Here is an 18,234-nt window from a genome sequence, read left to right as displayed (position 1 = left end):
TCCCCCTTTCAGCCTCCATGTAGTAGATTGGCCCCCACATTGTCCCCATATAGTAATTAGGCCCTCTCTCAGCCCACATACAGTACTACAGTACTTAGTCTCCCCCCACTGCCCGAATGTGGCAACATTAAAAATAATAAAAAGTTAATACTTACCTATCACACTGGTCCTCTGCAGCACCACTGTGTTCTCCAGATGCTCTGATCTCCCACCAGTCTTCTCTTTTATCTGATTTTATTGTCCAAGCATTGTAGGACATGCTATTTGCACCGTAAGTCCAGGCAGCCCACGTTCAGTGGCATAGTATAACTTTATGTGCATCTTAAAGATGTACACACAGTTTTAAGCTGCTCTTGCTTGGGGACATGTGTCCCATATCCCCGGGTGTAGCCCCCTTTTCATCGTGGTTCCTATGAATTACTGGAACCAGAGCAGCTGCCCCTTTTGCCCTGCATTAAAGATGGCTCAGCATGCATTCTATTTTCATAAATGTGGTACAACGTATACCATTTATTATTCACTATAAATGTGTATTCATACAAACAGCATAATGGATAAGGGTTCCCAGCTGCTAGCTCCCAGCAAATGATATTTAAGCAATTTCTTCCATAAGGTATGACATCTAGCACATTAACTTTCTCATCTTTTCCAATACTTATCAGATCTAACTTCTTATTATTAAAGAAAATAAGGTAATTGTTCTGTGTTGCTAAACATGTCAGGTGCAGCTACAAGTAATAACCTACATACAAAGTGGGAATGAGTCTAGACAAAATCTGCACAAGGACATGACGCAAACTTACAACAATAAGGCTTCAGTGACGACGAGGAGCTCCATCCCCCTCCTTTCCTGGTGTCAGTTCTCTTCTTTTGCTGGGTGCTCAGTTGTGCATCATTTCAGTACAGAACTTCCTGCAGCTATTTCTCAGTCTCTTACGAAGAACAGTCAGTGGCTGATGCTAAGCTGGAGGACACTGTGCAGACCTGTCATCACATGGAGGACTGAGGAACCTTGTGCATTTATGTTGGGCTTGTAGAATTACTGTCACTGCTGTAAAGGATTAGTGAGAAAACAGAACTTTTCCCAAGAAGGATGTAGCTGTTTCACTTGGTTATGTCTCAGTGAGTATGGGCAAGGCTGCAATGTGAAGCAATAAGACGCTGCTACCATTTCAGCACTGGAGAGTGAACAGTCAGTGGTTGGACAATGAAGATAATGGAATGAACTCCAGTTCACAAGTGGGTGTTCTCTACGTAAGTAGAAGACAAGTCGAATTTAAGAGTGTCACCCAATGACTCCCAATAAAGCATCGTAATCATTATTCATTTCTGGTCTGTTATTTTAATAGATTATACTGTAACCTGGAATTGTCTGGTATAGAAAATCTAATTAATTGGAAAAGTTGTCTTTAGAGAATTTTGAATCTTAAACGATTGGAGAATTGCAATATAATTTTATGCTGGAATTCTAATCTCCATAAAATCTGAAGAGCGTCAATGTGGCTCTTCTAATCCAATATGTTAGATTGCTCAATAAGATATAGGACTACCCTTACCGATGGTCATGAGATGGAATGTGTCACTTTGCAGGTCACTGGGACTGTATATAGTGTCAGTCTACACAGTTCCTCATTCTGTGAAGTTTATGGTAAAGTCGGGTGTGCTCTTATCTCTGAGCCCAGCACAGCATGGGTGGTTCAGCAACCCAGGAAATCTACAGGCAGATAGATATGGGTTTTTTTTTCTCTGAGGTTTTCTCTATACACTGCAGTTACAAAGTAACAAAAACTACATCTCAAGGCTACTGTGTGCTGTTTACAGATAGAAGTGAGAAAGAAATAACCTCAAGAAGCAACAACATAACTCATAGGGGCTGCAAAGAACTCAGAGCCTACAGTACAATGGAGGAACTGACAGAGAAGAAAGGGAGGGATTGTGTGTTCTAGAAGAAAAGGGGGCACTCAGATATAACATGGGAGGGGGAAGAGGGGGTTTTACAGAAGGGACTGGGTGTTAGGATAGGGTCCAGGGAAGCCTTGCTAGAATATGAAGTTCATGTAAAGAGTCTATACAATGGTCATACAGGAGCTAAAAAGTCTATAGACATAGAAAATGCTGCTAAAAGTTAATAATTCTCCATCTATCCACCACTTCTCTCCTCTGCACACAGGGTTAACCTCTTACAACGTGACTTAAAAAGACAGACAGTCCATCCAATGGCATGCAAAGGCTTGTAGATGGGGTTTTAGGCACAGGAGTGAGCTAGGCTTCTATTACTCTGTATTAGATCTTCTTCTGTGGTGGAACATTGCACATAGGACTTGATCAGTGTTTGTCACTTTCTGACTGTTTTGTGGCTTCATCTACCAGGGAGGAAAGCAGAGACCTGCTGTGACAGTAAGTGGATTCTTTATTCCTCTTTAATGTTTAGTAATGACTGTTCTACCTGTTCTCATCTTTTAAAGCTTTAAATGTAAGACTTATGCAACATGATGTAGTTTACCAGGGAGCTGGGGAGTGGACTGAGAGTGGATTAGTTAAAATGTCTTTATATTTAGAGGTTTTAAGAAAAGATTGAGATGTTTAGAGTCAAAGAATTGTGTATCTCTATAGATTGATTAGGTATCATAAGGATAGAAGGAAAGACTATTATAGGAGAATATGAAGACTCTGAGTATGTCTTAAATATTGGCACTGACTAGGGAGAAGTCCTAGAAATCCACGTCAGCTCTCAGAAAAAAAGACTTAGAAGTAAAGGATCTAAGCTTTAACATGGCTGAAGGAAAAATACAGTGTTAAAAAGCCCTCACAGAAGGCTTCTTCTATCAATTTGCTATTACTCCCCTTCAGTTACCTTGAATTTGTTACCTATTCTCTGTAGCTTCTCCTCTGCCTTACATTTTTGTATTATTGTCTTAGTCTAGTGAAAAGTCTAATAGGGTCCATATGTAAGGCACCAACTCTTCTTGTTGCCTTCTAGGGTGTGTCTGGGGCTTTGGTCATACTTGCTACAAGTTTGCACAGACTGTAGGAATTTATGCTTCTACAATATGGTCAGCTAGATATCTGCAGAGCTGCAGTTGGGGAGATTTTGGGGGCTTGGATATGCTGCATGGACTAAACAACAGCTACTGATGGTTCACACAGGAACTGGTCTGGAATTTGTTAGAAATTAGGGGGTTCAGTGGGAGACATCACGTTCTAATGTCACATAAGGCAGTCTCATATATTGTGAATTTAGATAAGATTTGTCTGTATACTGACTATATGACTTCCTTAGTGCGAGAAAAGGCATTTTTGCTTATACATACAGATCCTTTAAAGCCAGTGAAGTATGTGAGGGTAGTGGATGCCTTCAATTCTGGGAGGCTGTGAGGGCTTGTGAGGGCTTGCCAAAATCTGATAGACTGGAAAAGCTTCATCACAATGAAGTCTATTTCTGGTCATTTTTTACATGGGAATAAACATTTGACTTCAATAGATACAGAAAAATATATCCTCACCAGTGTCTGCAGAATTTAACTCTGTCACTATGCCTAGTCTTATTTTATTGATTGTTTTTCCATTTTCCAAATGTTCTAATGTTTTAACATATACATAGAGAAACCTCTTTAAGAAGACCACCAAAAATTGCATTGAAAAATAGGATTCTATGGGGGATGGTGGTCTACTCAGAGAAAATGGCCACAAGGCATAATGTATGCTGGAGTCAAGATGCATCCCTTCTTATCTGGTCTGCAGAAGGGGTGGTTATCTGAAAGAGGTGGTCTTTTGGAGAGGTTTTACTGTCTGCTGCGTCATTGACTCAGTTATGTCACTCTGCTACATGGTTTGTTCTTATCAGGCATACATTTTGTACTACATTTCTTTCTCAATGCCACCCACGCTCTCAGTATCCATTTTAGAGTGCCTTAAAGAAGACCAGTCATCTCTCCTGGTATGTCTATTATGGTAAATAATTGTATTCCCCATAATATAACAATTCTGTAGCATGTTTGCCTGGCACCCTGCTTTGTGCCATTCCTCTGTTATTCTGATTTTATGTCTGGCACATAAGAATCATCCCAGATAGGAGACGCTGGTGCAACAAGCTGGATGTATTGCCCCCAGCATCACATAATGCATCTTATAGGCTGAAATGAGGCATGGCCCCAGACTTATGGACAATTGATTTGGTGTAACACCTTTGCATTGCAATAATGCCAGATCTGCAGACCTTTCAATTTCCCATTACCAGTTGGGGGAGTGTCCCTACACAGTCTGACATTACCCAATCACTGCTGACAGTGCTGGACAGTGTAAGGACACGCCCCTTTGACAAGAAAAATGTCACCCTCTTTTCAATTTTTTTTCATAAATTTTTAGGAATAACAGAAGGCAGAGGTCCAAACAACACATGATCCAAAAATGTTATATTATGGGAAATCCATACAGATATTCTCAAGTTTTCTTCTCCATTCAAGTTATATAAATCTGCACATTGTGAACTATAATGACTGCAGTTTGTATCACAATATATATATATATATATATATATATATATATATATATATATATCTACAATAGTAAAAAGGATTATCCCACTAGAAAAAAATGATACAATTTCTGTGATCACCACTGATATCCAATGTCACATGGCCCCATTGGTGGAGATTAGAATGAAGAAAAGATGTAGAAAACTAAATAGCTAGCCAGATCTTTGGGGCACTCTCTGTTATAGCCTATTGGAGATTCAAATACCTTCTGATTTCACACAGATCTTGAAAGTTCAAACCTCTGAAGCCATACAAGATGCTGTTACCACTGGAAAAGACTGCCAATAGCTGCAGGAGAAATGTGGTATTGCAGGTGACCCATTTAAAGAAAAACAGTCAGACTGTTTTTCCACACTAAACCCAACACACTGGGATATAGTGTGGGTCAACAGGAGTCCAACGAAGGGTCACTTACTTAAATATATCCAGTATGTCCTGAGATATGTCCCCCAGAAGATCCTCTGCTGAATTCAGTGAATTGCGCACAGGGGGGTTCGCTGGCTCAATTTACATATTCATTGTCTGTGACTTTACATCCTAGTTAAGTGGAGTCATGAAGCCCCACCCCCTGTGAAGCACCACCCCCTGATTGCAATTCACTGAATTCAGCAGAGCATGTTCTGCGGGACATATTTCATTACCTACTGGACATATTTAAGTAAATGTCCCCTCGTTGAACTGCTGTTTACCCACAGTATAACCCAGTATATTGGGTTTAGTGTGGGTATAAAGGCTGACAGTTTTCCTTTAAATGATTAGGCACCATGTAACACATAGCGAATATATGCAGTATTTCCCCTCAAATTTTTGACAACACTGAAGAAATTACCCTCTGCTACTATGTAAAGTAGTAAGTGCACAGCCTGTATAACAGTGTTTAATGTTGTGTCCCCTCTAAATAAATCAACACACAGCCATCAATGTCTAAATCTTGGAAAAAAATTGAGTACACCCCTCAATGGAAATGTCCAAATTGGGCCCAAATGTTAATATTTTGTGTGGTCACCATTATTTTCGGCACTGCCTTAAGTCTCTTGGTCATGGAGTTCTCCAGAGCCTCACAGGTTGCCACTGGAGTCATCTTCCAATCCTCCATGAGGACATCACGGAGCTGGCGGATGTTAGAGCCCTCTGGCTCCCCCACCTTCCATTTGAGGATGCCTCACAGATTCTCATTAGGGTTTAGGTCTGCAGACATGCTTGGCTTGTCCATCACCTTTACCTTCAGCTTCAATAGCAAAACAGTGGTGGTCTTGGAGGTGTGTTTAGGGTTGTTATCATGTTGGAATACTGCCCTGCAAGTATGAAGGGAGGGTATCATGCTCTACTTCAGTATTTCACAGTAAAAGTTGGCATTCATGGTTCCCTCATTGAATACTCTCACCACCATGCTTGACTGTGACACTTCCACCACCACATACTTGTCTTTGTATTCTTCACTTGGTTGCTGCCACACACACTTGACACTTTTATCTTGGTCTCATCGGACCACAGGAAATTGGTCCAGTAATCCATGTTCTTATTCTGCTTGTTTTCAGCAACCTGTTTGTAGGCTTTCTTGTGCTTTATGTTTAGAAGAGGCTTTCTTCTGGTACAACAGCCATGCAGACCAATTTAATGCAGTGCGTGTGTATGGTCCTAGCACTGACAGGCTGACCCTCCACCCCTTCAATCTCTGTAGCAATGCTAGCAGCACTTATACATCTATTTCTTAAAGACAAACTCTGAATATGATGCTGAGGACATGCACTCAATTTTTTTGGATGACCATAGTGAGGCATGTTCTGAGATGAACCTGTCCTGTGAAACCACTGTATGGTCTTGCCCACAATACTGCAGCTCAGGTTCAGGGTCTTGGCAACATTCTTATAGCCTAGGTAAGCTATATGTAGAGCAACAATTCTTTTATTCGGAACCTAAGAGAGTTCTTTGCCATGTTAAAATCCCAGTGACCAGTATTAGAGAGTGTGAGACCAGTATACCACATTTAAGACGCCTGCACACCTGAGGGAAAATGGCTAAGTTGGCCCAATTTGGACATTTCCACTCATGATTGTTGTTTAGACATTAAAGGGGTACTCCACTGGCCAGCATTTGGAAAATTTGGTTCCAAACGCTATGTGCGTGTTGCGGAGGTCGGCCACACCCCCTTATCACGTCAGATCACGCTACCTTAATGCAAGTCTTTGGGAGGGGACATGGTGGCCGCCACACCCTCTCCCGTACACTTGCATTGAGGGGGTGTGGCCGACCCCCGCAGCACGCACACACAGCATTTGGAACTAAATGTTCTGAATGCTGGCCAGTGGAGTACCCCTTTAATGGCTGTGTTGAGTTATTTTTAGGTGACACAACATTACACACTGTTATACAGGCTGTGCACTCACTACATTACATTATAGCAGAGGGTCATTTCTTCTTGTTGTCACTTGTAAAGATATAATAAAATATTTACAGAAATGTAAGGGGTGGACTCGCTTATGTGAGAAACTGTATGTACAGATGTTCTTGGCTTACCAATTCTGTAGCAGATGTAATAGTTAATAAGATCTGTGAGGTGAAAGCAGGTGCACAAAGTTACTTCACTAACCTGAAGTTACAAAGAGGAAGCAGCTGAGTCCTCCTTGAACCACCTTTGGCCCAAAGAGGTCTTCCCAACAACCCTTTTTCCACTTTCTTGCCGCTGGATCCACAAGCCATATGGGTAGTTCCCAGTGGCTTCTGTCTGTTCCGCTGGCCCTGGTTAATAGATCCATCAATCAAGGCCACTGGAGCATGTAGAAGCCTCTAGGGACCACCCTGATGACACCCTGATGGTTTGGGCAGAATGAAAGCATTGACAGGAATACTTTAAAATCACTTTTTTTTGTTTAAAATCAAGGTTCAAGCAGTGGCATTGCTAAGGTTGGTGTCACCCGGTGCGATATAAAATGGTGTCACCCCATACCTACCCCCCCCCAGTAAGTTTTTAGCCTGATGTGACAGGTGCCACTGATGTAGAGCAGTGTGAAAAATTCCAGTATACCAATTGCCAAAGAATGGGAAAGCGCTAAAAAAGGTTTCACCAATTAAAACTACAGCTCCCAGTATGACCTAAGCAGTGGTGAGGTTATGCTGGGAGCAGGCCCGATGCTGTCATAAGGCAAACCATGCGTCCGCTTGAGGGCGCATGGACTCGCAGCTGATGGGGGCGGAAAAATGAAGACTTTTTTTTATACTAAGTCCCCCACCTGTGCGCCCCACCGCCGCACAGCAGAGGTCACTGCCACCACTCCACCCTCTCTGGTTTTATTGCTGCGGCCCACTGAGATTCCCGAAATGGATCTTCGCTTGTATAGGCAGAAATCCTTGCACCAGCCCTGGCTGGGAGTTGTAGTTTTACTCATCACAACTGCAGAACTTACAAGTGACCACAGCTCTGATGGGACATAATGAGGAAAATACACAATAATATCAGTGACTACAGGTGACTTCTCTATAGTCTTTCCTTATGCACCCTCATCATACATAAGGAGGATCATCCTCCTGTCAGTGGCACCCCCATCATCCAGGATGGTGGGGGTGCTACTGGCAGAAGGATGATCCTCCCAATGGATTATGAGGGTGCTACGGCCAGGATGATGGGGGTGCTACATCTGCAGGAGCATCCTCCTGCCAGTAGCACCCCCATCATCCCGGAGGATGATCTGCTGATGGATGATGGGGGTGCAGCACCCCCATAATTCATCAGTAGCACCCTCATCATACATAAGGAGGATCATAATCCTGCCAGAGGCACCCCCCATCATCCAGGAGGATGATCCTGCTGATGGATGATGGGGGTGCTACTCACAGGAGGATGATCCTGCTGATGGATGATGGGGGTGCAGCACCCCCATCATTCATCAGTAGCACCCCCATCATACATAAGGAGGATCATCCTCCTGGCAATGCCCCCCCCCCCAGAGCCTCTCAGCACCCCCTTTCTCCCTGTTACATTAAAACATTAAATCAGTGTTTCCCAACCAGGGTGCTTCCAGCTGTTGCAAAACTACAACTCCCAGCATGCCCTGACAGCCAAAGGCTGTCTGGGCATGCTGGGAGTAATAGTTTTGCAACAGCTGGAGGCACCCTGGTTGGGAAACACTGCATTAAATACACAATTTTGCAGAGGTCTCACCAGTCTCTTGTCTTCACTTTCTCCTCTCCCCGGGCGGCTCCAGGTCCAGGAATGTCCGGGGGTTGGGGAGGAATTTATCCCCCATGAATCCTCAGAAGACGCGGAGCACATGAGGCAGGGACACGTCGGGGGAGGGAGCAGACGTGCGCATGGCACTTCTGTTCCCAGAAAGCATTGCAGGTCTTAAAGAGGCAGCTTCCTGGGGCTGGGGGATAGGATTGTGTCGGGGGCTGAAACTGGAGTGCGGCAGCCTGCAGGTCATGGGAAAGCCTCTTCTGTCTGGGGATGCTGCAAATACCGGCTGAGATGAGTGACGGTGTGCAGATGTGGGGGGTGCTGCCGGCCGTGGTGTCACCCCTCCAGGCTGGTGTCACCCGGTGCGCTCCGCACCCCCCGCACCCGGGTCGCAACGCCACTGGGTTCAAGGTTATGTTAAGGAGTCAGGTTAGTAAGGCTGGGCTCACATTTGTCAGGCGATCCAGCAAAGTAACAAATGGCAATAGATGGGAACGCCAGATGCCAAAAGCTAGAACCTTTGCATCGGACATCCCATCCACTGCTCCATAGATTGAAATAGGGTATGGTGCCAGACCTATGGACCATCCTGTATAATCGCTGGATCAAAAAAAAAAAAAAAACTATCTTGGATGCAGCATATTTGTGCACAAGGCCTAACAAAGTTCATATCAAATGATTTATTTTATTATTTAAAACTATAAATCGTTTACGCAGTAATAAAAAAGTATTGATTGCTCCTTAGAGAATTGCAGTTCACCACTAAGTCTGGTTACAGCATTAAATGTTCACTGATGAGGGTGTCCAAACATTCTGATAGGTTTAGATTATGAGCCCCAATGGGGACAGGGATGTATTTAAGTGTACAGCACAGGGGAATCTGTGTGCGCTATATAAATAAATAGTTATTATTATTATTATTATTATTTCTAATCTACATCTAATTATATATTCACATGTTAAGTTTTTTCTGAGCAGTTTAGAGAAATAGGGGAGAATTATTTAATGATTGAAAATATTTCCTCCAGTTACGATCTATTCCTGGCTTTCAAAACAAAAAAAAAAACTGCATCATGAAACCTAAATGTGGGAAGACACTTTTTTTTGGGTATATGAATTTTGAGACTCTTTCTAGGCTCTTGTAAGGAAAAGGCCCTCAGCTAAACCTTTTATGTTCTAAATTTCTGCCAAGCCTTAAAAATAGCTGACAATTCGGAATGCTTTTTTGGATTCTCGCCAATGGTTACAGCTTTTTCCACTAAAATCAGTTTCCATGTGCTTCTGAGTGTAGACCAGAGATTCCCCTCACTGTAGTTTATACTGCATAGCTTCTTGCTCAAAGTATTTATATTCATATACAGGAAATTGGCCAGGGCATGCTCTAGTGTTGATACATCTCTATCAATTTGTAACCTGTCTTAAAGGGGTTATCCAGCATAAGGTGATTTTAGTACATACCTGGCAGACAGTAATGGACATGCTTAGGAAGGATCTGCGCTTGTCTTGGGCTAAATGGCTATGCTGTGAGATTACCATAACACTGTGGCTAGCTTTCTGTGAACTTGTATTTCCTGTTTTCAGTTTTCTTGTTTCCCTACAAATCCCATGATACCATTTTCCTCCTTCCCACACATCAGCTACCTCACCCATTGAAACATAAATGAGCTGCAGACCTGTGGTTTTCAATCAGGGTGCCTCCAGCTGTTGCATTACTTGCAAATTGCTCTCTCCACCCATTGAAGCAGACAGGCTCCCTGTCATCAACTGACTAGTGAGTCAGGTCTCGACCGCATTGTAAGCTGGGAGAAATCCGAGACAGCAGTCATTTTGTATACGGTTAAAAAAAAATATTGGGATGAAAATCACATAAGAATTGTGAGAAAAAGGTCACACACAGGTAAAGATGCTATATTATGAACTACACTAACTTTACAGCCCCTGTAGCATAGTCAAATAAAAAAAAATTCCTGGAATACCCCTTTAAGTATATTAGAACTATGTTTGGTCAGAAGCTCATGATCATAATTGCCCGTGGTACGATATCACTCATAGTCCAGCCCCTGAGGAATACAGTGCATTGTGCTGTGAATGTATTTTTATATTTTATTCAATCTCAGTTAAATCTGGCATAATAAATTTATATTATATGTCAAGCAGGAAAAAGTGCCACTCCTCACCCTTTGCTGTGTCTAATAACAGCTATAGCTAAAGACGGATCTGTCCCTTCCCATATAAATAACACTTATATGACTATTTATAGGATCCTATTATATGTACGTATAAAATATGTAACTGCGTTTTGATGAAGAATGAATTGTGGAAAGAAAACAATGAATCTACCATGTTATACAGTGTTCTGGATACATTCCATTACATGCCAGAAAGGCTTCTATGGCACAGGAAACGCTTGAGTCAGTGACCTTTTAGGAAAATGTTCATGTAACCTGCATGCATGGAAAATGTGTGCAACAAGTTTGAAAAGCAAAATGAGAATATTGCACAAAGTAATATAGTTTTACACAGTCTCAACACTCATTCTAGAATTGCAAAGGACTTGCAGCCTGATTCCTGCCATTAAGGGGGGATCAGTAATTTAACACATTATATAAGACATGATTATTTGGTTCTCATAATTTTTTGTGTTTATTTGTGCACTGCACTTGTTTCCCGAACCACGTAAACAATTTTTGGGAGGACCCCAATCCCCTTTAAAAGACCACTTTTTGTGCACATTTGGGGGGTTGGCTTAAAGGAAATCTGTCATCAGTGTCACCTGCATTAACCTGTTGGTACAGACAGGTAGTATAGATGACACTGATGACAACGATACTCACCTGATCCTGTTTTGTGCTCTGGTTCTCTCAATATCTTCTTCTGTATCCTCCATTCCTGGGCTGACTTAGAGCACTTGTGACGTTACCCCTGAGCAGAGAAGTAGGAGCGGTAATGTCAGGAAGCTCCGCCCATGCTCCAAGTCGACCCTGGAACAGAAGATACAAAAGAAGATAACGGGAGAACTGGAGTACAAAACGGGATCAGGTAAGTATGGTTTTCATCAGTGTTACCTGCACTACCTGTCTGTACCAACAGGTTCGTGCAGGTAAAAGGGATAACAGATTTTCTTTAAGAAGATTTTACTGAACTTATATAGCTATATTCACACTCACATACATTACTTTTGATGGCAGTAGTAGGTTCATGCTTAAACAGTATCCCAACAAACCAAACCATATAAATCCTATCATTTATGACCTTAATTTATTAGCAAATTGTTGCTGCTGAATTTAAATTTCAAGACACTCATTTTATTGCTTTGTGAATGCTGCAGCAATAGTTTTTTGGTTCCTAGATGAGGTTTGAGTTTGGGGGTTGCCTCACCAAGGTGGCATGTATCTGCAAACGGGAAAAATATAGTAGGGCTCACACTCTATACATTTCTTAAAGAGCTGTCACATCAAGACAAGTCATTTTAAAAATAATCTTGTGTAGCAGTCAATTACTGTTGCAGTTGTTATTGCTAATGTGAGAAGGTGAAAGGGGCCATCGTGGATGGTCGGTATGTGTCACTGAGGTTTCTGGCCTTGGTGGAGTAAGAGCCGGTAATTTTCCAGTGTCTGCGCTGCAGTTTACAGACTGACAAAGCAGTCGTACTATAGCTGCAAAGCTATGGCTTTTACTGGGAATGGCCAAGTGTTGGGTGGGGGCCATTCCCCACAATCCAGGTCACCTTTTGTTGGCCTTAAAGGGGTACTCCGGTGGAAAACTTTTTTTTAAATCAACTGGTGCCAGAAAGTTAAACAGATTTGTAAATGACTTCTATTAAAAAATCTTAATCTTTCCAGTACTTATTAGCTTCTGAATACTACAGAGGAAATTCTATTCTTTTTGGAACACAGAGCTCTCTGCTGACATCATGACCACAGTGCTCTCTGCTGACATCTCTGTCCATTTTAGGAACTGACCAGAGCAGCATAGGTTTGCTACTGGGATTTTCTCCTACTCTGGACAGTTCTTAAAATGGACAGAGATGTCAACAGAGATCACTGTGGTCATGATGTCTGCAGAGAGCTCTATTTTCCAAAAAGAAAAGACTTTCCTCTGTAGTATTCAGCAGCTAATAAGTACTGGAAGGATTAAGATTTTTTAATAGATGTAATTTACAAATCTGTTTCACTTTCTGGCACCAGTTGATTAAAAATAAAAAAAATTCCACTGGAGTACCCCTTTAAAGGCAGCTTGCTCCACCAGCTGAGGGGGGGATTGTGTGTTTGCAGCTTACTCCGTGTGAGCGGTGAGCTGAAGTCCTCTATGCTCTGGCTCTAGTCTGAAAGCTGGTGAGCAACCTTCTTGGAGAACTGGAAAATACTTTATTATTGCCCCATGTATGGACACTGGTGTTAACACCTAAGGAATGCAGGTGTGCATTGTTTTCTTTTTCTGCACTAAGACTGTTTTGTTATTACCAAGTGTGAATAAAACATGGAACTTTGATTTGAAAGTCCGGATTTCTTGCTTCTATAACTGCAACCACATCTGTCTACAAGAGTGAGTCATCACATTTGGTGGAGGATGCGGGCATTGCAGTGAGGTCAGCGGTTGAGTTGCAGCACGCTGTTGCCAAGAACTACCCACTGTGTATGGTGCATGTGGAGTACAAGAGCAGAACAATCCTGTGGTGAAAACATTGGAGTTGTTGGTAGGCGCATTGATCCTGCTGACAAGTCACTGTCAGGGAGTGTTTCTCCAGTGTGTCAAGGCAAAGATGTGTTCCAGTGTCTGCAGTGAACCTGTGTCTACCGTGTTGCCTAGATGGAGGCTGTCATGAAAGCGCTCATGGAGGCTAACTTACAGCAGCGGGAGGCCAACAAGCAGCAGCAGGAAACCAACCAGATGCTACTACAGCATGTGATGGCGCCACAAGCTGCAGGGACGACCTGGACCGTCCCTGACGCCCGGAAAGCTGTTTGGTCGGTGATCCCTAAGATAATGTTGAGAACCTTGTCAATGGTGAAATCCAGGCAAGACTGGGGGGTAAATGTGTGGGAGTACAAGCTGGCTGAGCCTGCCAGGCCGCAGTATTATTACCTGTTACACCGGTTGCAAAAATGGCTGCAGCCTGATGTGCTAAGTCCCACTGCTATGCTGGACCAACTCTTGTCCGATATGTTCTGGAGGGCCTTGCCATACTCTCTCCAGCACTGGATCGGCCAGATATCCACTAGCAACACGCTTGGGATGGTCGACCTGGTGGAGTGTTACAAGGCCACCAGGAAACTACAGGGGGACAGTTAAACCCAGGAGGTCTCCAGCCCAGGCTGTTGGTGTCCCCAAAAGTTCCCCAGGAGGGGTTCCCTAAAGACCCCGTCCCGTTGCTGTGCTAGGGGTGTCAGGAGCCGGGACATGTCAGGGCCAATTGTCTCCACCAGGGAGAACCCATGGACATAAACTTTGCCTACCGCCCCTTCATGTATGCCCAGAGACTGTGTGCCACAAGTGTCCCCAAAACAGTGGACTATAGTCACCTCTGCCAAGTGAAGGTGGGAGAAACTGTGGTGGGAGAAACAGCACTAATGGATTCAGATAGCATGGTTACTTTGGTGAGATCTGACCTGGTGCCGCTCACCGAGTATGCGGACAGAAAAGCTGGTGTCCTATGTATTCACGGGGACTTAAAAGACTATCCCACCACCCTGGTGACTTTGTCCACAGTGACCAGCAGGTGGACTCATGAGGTGGCCATTGCCGCAAAGTTACCCTATGAACTTATACGGGAGAGACTTTCCTGGTTTCGTGTCATTATGGCTTAAGACAAGAGTCACTAAAACCCGCGAGGAGGGGGTATCCCCAATAGACTGGCCCTACTCGAGGTGACACCGGAACCCTGGGAACCTGAGTCTGAAGAGACCGCAGTAGGGGTGACCACCACTACGGTGGAAGAGGAGGAGTCAACTTCACTGAGTGTAATTGTGGGAGATGTCGAGGAATTGCCGTCAGGTCCAGAGTTGGCAGACCTCAATGTCTCCGGAGGAAATTTCGGTAGAGCACAACACCAGGACCTGACCCTATCTCGGGCCTGGGAAAATGTCGTAATAGTAAAAGGTGAACCACAACAACCAGGGGCCGAGTCTATGCACCCCCGTTTTGTGGTCCACCAGGGGATGCTGTGTCGGGTAAATCAGGTACGGGGTGAGAGGTTGGAACAATTGGTGGTGCCTAAAGCGTATCGTAGGCTTGTATAAGAGTTAGCCCACCAACATGTTCTAGGGGGACACCTGGGCCAGCAGAAAATGCAGGATCTAATTTTGCAGCGCTTTTACTGGTCCAGTGTGTATAAGGAGGTCAAAAGGTATTGTGAATCTTGCCCGACATGACAAATAACTAGCCCCCAGCCACATTACCGTAGTCCCCTGGTCCCCCTCCCGATTATTGAGGTCCCATTTGAATGGATTGCTATGGATCTTGTAGGCCCAGTACCGAAATCCGCTAGGGGGCACCAACAGTGCTCCTGCAACATACCTCAGCCAAACTCATAGCTAAAGAACTAATGGAGATGTTTTCCCGAGTGGGCTTACCTAAAGAGGTTCTGACCGACCAGGGCACCCCTTTTATGTCAAAGGTAATGAGAGAGCTCAGTAAGTTACTGCTGGTTAAACAGCTACGGACCTCCATTTACCACCCGTAAATGGACGGCCTGGAAGAAAGGTTTAATCTAACCTTAACAAATATGTACAAGCGGGTGGTGTCTAAGGATGGAAAGAATTGGGATCTTTTGCTGCCCTATCTCATGTTTGCAGTGCGAGAAAGGCCCCAGGCCTCTACTGGGTTCTTCCCCTTCGAACTGCTGTTCGGCAGACATCCGCCTGGACTGTTAGACATAGCCAAAGAGGCTACAACAGCCCACGCCGCATAAAAGTTTTGTTGAGTATGTCACTCACTTGCAAAAGCGGATGGAAACAGTGTTGCCATTGGTTAGGGAACATATGGAGGCAGCTCAACGAGCCCAGGCTAGGGTCTATAATCGCCAGGCTCGATTCAGAGATCGGGTTTTGGTCCTGGTACCAATGGTGGACAGTAAGTTTCTGGCTAGGTGGCAAGGTCCCTATGAAGTGATCGAAAAAGTAGGGGAGGTGATGTACAGGGTACTCCAGCCCGGTAGCCAGAGCAAGTGTACCATGTAAACCTATTGAAACCCTGGAGGTAGGGCTGGGCGGTATACCGGTTCATACCGAATACCGAAATTTTTGGTCTGCACGATATGAATTTTTCCCATACCGCAATACCGGTTTGGCCCCTCCCCCCTTGGGAATCAGCCCAGCGCAGCGCTGTCCCCACATCAGGGAACTAATCATACGTGACCCGGCAGCGCTGTTCTACTCCCCCCCACCAAATCATGTTACCTGCGAGCGCTGTTCTGCTCCCCCCCCACCAAATCATGTGACCCGCCAGCACTGTTCTGCTCCCCCCACCAAATCATGTTACCTGCGAGCGCTGTTCTGCTCCCCCCACCAAATCATGTGACCCGCCAGCGCTGTTCTGCTCCCCCCCAATTAATTATTAGCCCAGCGGGGTACTATTCACATATGTCACCCGCAAGCTCTGCCCTCCTCCTCTTTGTTGGGGGCCGCCGGCACTGGAACTCACTGTACGCCAGTGGTATCAAACCTGCGGACCTCCAGATGTTGCAATACTACAACTCCCAGCATGCCCGGACAGCCGATGGCTGTCTGGGCATGCTGGGAGTTGTAGTTTTGCAACAGCTGGAGGCCCGCAGGTTTGATACCACTGCTGTACGCTGCATCCCTATGCCCGGGCTGCAAAAGATAAAGAAAATAAACTTTAACTTACCTACGTCGGCCTTACGCTGGGGACTGGAACGTCGGACAGCCGTCAGTCTATCACCGGCCGGAGCGATGCCCACTATCAGGCTGAGCCCACTATCATGTAAGAAGCCGGCTGTCCGGGCATGCTGGGAGTTGTAGTTTTGCAACATCTGGAGGTCCGCAGGTTGGAGACCACTGGCGTACAGTGAGTTCCAGTGCAGGCGGCCCCCAACAAAGAGGAGGAGGGCAGTGCTTGCGGGTGACATATGTGAGTAGTACCCCGCTGGGCTGATAATTAATTGGGGTGGAGCAGAACAGCGCTGGTGGGTAACGTGATTTGGTGGGGGGAGCAGAACAGCGCTGGCAGGTAAAATGATTTGGGGGGGGGGGGGAGCAGAAGAGCGCTCGCGGGTCACATGATTTGAGGTGGGGGGGGGCAGGGGTGAAAGAAATACCGTTATATACCGTCATAAGTTACAAAAATAACGTGATACACATATTTGGTCATACCGCCTAGCTCTACCTGGAGGGATAGGGAGACCAGTGTGGATGAAGGCCCCCGGCCAGGTTTATTAGGGGTGGAGTTTCCTGTCCCTCAGTCTGGTGCGAGGGAAGCAATTGCCACAGTAAAGATTGCTGACAGCCTTTCCTCTACACAGTCTCAGGAAGTCAGGGAGTTCGTCAGCAGGAACACAGATGTGTTCTTGGACCTCCCTGGACTCACTTCTGTCATCCGCCATGACATTGTCACTGAGCCCCAGGTAAAAATATGGTTGAAACCATACCGGGTACCTGAGTCGTGGCAACAAGCCGTCTCGGAAGAAGTACAACAGATGTTAAAGCTAGATGTCATCAAAGAATTGAAGAGTGAGTGGGCCAGTCCAATAGCCTTAATACCTGAGCCGGACGGTATGTCATGGTTCTGTAACGATTTCCGCAAACTAAATGAGGTTTCTAAGTTCGATGCCTATCTCATGCCCCGAGTTGATGAGCTTATTGAAAAGCTAGGCCAATCTCTGTATTTTCCTGTTTTGGACCTTACAAAAGGGTACTGGCAGGTACCCTTGACGGAGGCTGCCAAAGAGAAAACAACCTTCATCACACCAGAAGGCTTGTTTCATTACGAGGTATTACCCTTTGGTCTACATGGCGCTCCCGCTACGTTTCAAAGGCTAATGGGCATTGTACTCCAGCCACATTGTCGATATGCTTCAGCCTATCTGGACGATATCATCAATCACAGTACAGACTGGAAAAGTTAGCTACCAAAAGTGCAGGCCATTGTAGACTCCCTTAGGAAGGCTGGTTTAACTGCTAATGCCCAAAAATGTGCAATAGGGTTAGAAGAGACCAAGTACCTGGGGTATGTCATTGGGCGTGGAGCTGTCAAACCCCAGGTAAACAAAGTAGAGGCCATTCGGAATTAGCCACGACCTGTCACTACCTGACAAGTGAAGTAATTCCTGGGGATAGTGGGTTACTATATGACGTTTTTCCCCCACGTTGCAGTAGCTGCACCTTTAACAGACCTCTTGAAAGGACGCAAGTCGGTAATGGTGCGTTGGAATGAGCAGGCAGAGCAGGCTTTTTCCACTTTGAAGTCGGCCCTGTGTGGGTCTCTGGTTTTGGTGACACCCGACTTTAAAAGGGAGTTTGTACTACAGACGGATGCCTCTGAGGTAGGTCTAGATGCTGTACTCTCCCA

The 18,234-nt window shown here is 44.9% G+C and overlaps 1 protein-coding gene across 3 annotated transcripts in view; it reads left to right on the top strand.

Moving 5' to 3' along the window:
- Positions 1-890: 890 nt before the first annotated feature.
- LOC130356970 (transient receptor potential cation channel subfamily V member 1-like) overlaps positions 891-18,234 on the top strand; it is a 92,725-nt gene continuing 75,381 nt past the window's right edge. The window contains exon 1 of one of the 3 annotated variants that reach the window (XM_056559198.1): positions 891-1,239. The gene's annotated coding sequence lies outside the window, so the exon portion shown is untranslated. Of the gene's footprint in view, positions 1,255-1,904; positions 2,398-18,234 lie in introns of those variants that run through there. The other 2 variants (XM_056559197.1, XM_056559196.1) reach the window with 2 other exon arrangements.

This window comes from Hyla sarda, chromosome 2 (assembly GCF_029499605.1).
Source record: "Hyla sarda isolate aHylSar1 chromosome 2, aHylSar1.hap1, whole genome shotgun sequence".
Lineage (NCBI taxonomy): Eukaryota > Metazoa > Chordata > Amphibia > Anura > Hylidae > Hyla > Hyla sarda.
The sequence above is the reverse complement of the archived record's forward strand: the minus strand, read 5'-3'. Positions and strand labels throughout refer to the sequence as shown.